This window comes from Arachis hypogaea, chromosome 18, assembly GCF_003086295.3.
Source record: "Arachis hypogaea cultivar Tifrunner chromosome 18, arahy.Tifrunner.gnm2.J5K5, whole genome shotgun sequence".
Lineage (NCBI taxonomy): Eukaryota > Viridiplantae > Streptophyta > Magnoliopsida > Fabales > Fabaceae > Arachis > Arachis hypogaea.
Genome location: NC_092053.1, coordinates 124,826,433 through 124,827,085, shown reverse-complemented (window position 1 = coordinate 124,827,085; position 653 = coordinate 124,826,433).

Below are 653 nucleotides of genomic sequence, written 5' to 3'. Positions count from 1 at the left end.
ATGAATAGGCTACGCTTTTCAAATGTAGCTTAAAAAAAGTGTGGCTGAATGGGTATTTTTCTTGTAGTGATATATATATATATATATAAAAGCCAAACACAGTTAATGAAAACCAAGAAAGTTCAGCACTAAAAAGAAATATTCAAGCAATTTAGAACACATAGCACAATCAAATATACATCAGATTCATCAACTCTGAAACTTAATTTAAGTATATTAAAGTAATCAAAATTGCTATCAATTTATTAACAGATAAATTACTGGTTAAAAAATTTTAATATAAAAATATTATTGAAAATGTGTTTGAAAATGGGACTGAAAGATGTTATTTTCGGGTGTGATGGTCTGCTTCTCGTACTATCCAAAAAAATTTAGTATGTTCTTTTTAGATAGTTATCCAAATACTTCTATAAATTTCATATCAAATTCACAAATAATTTGTCAAATATAAAAGTGATTCATTACTTATAAAAATAAAGATATTTTTATCTTTTTACATTTAAAAATATTTTAAAATATTTTGTATTAACAAATTTGAGAGATATTTTTTTTAAAGATAAATGTTATTTTATTAATATAAAATAAAAGTGTTTCCATAAGAAAGTACAAAAGAATTGGGTATTTTCATTTATCACCAATTCTATGACGGAAAG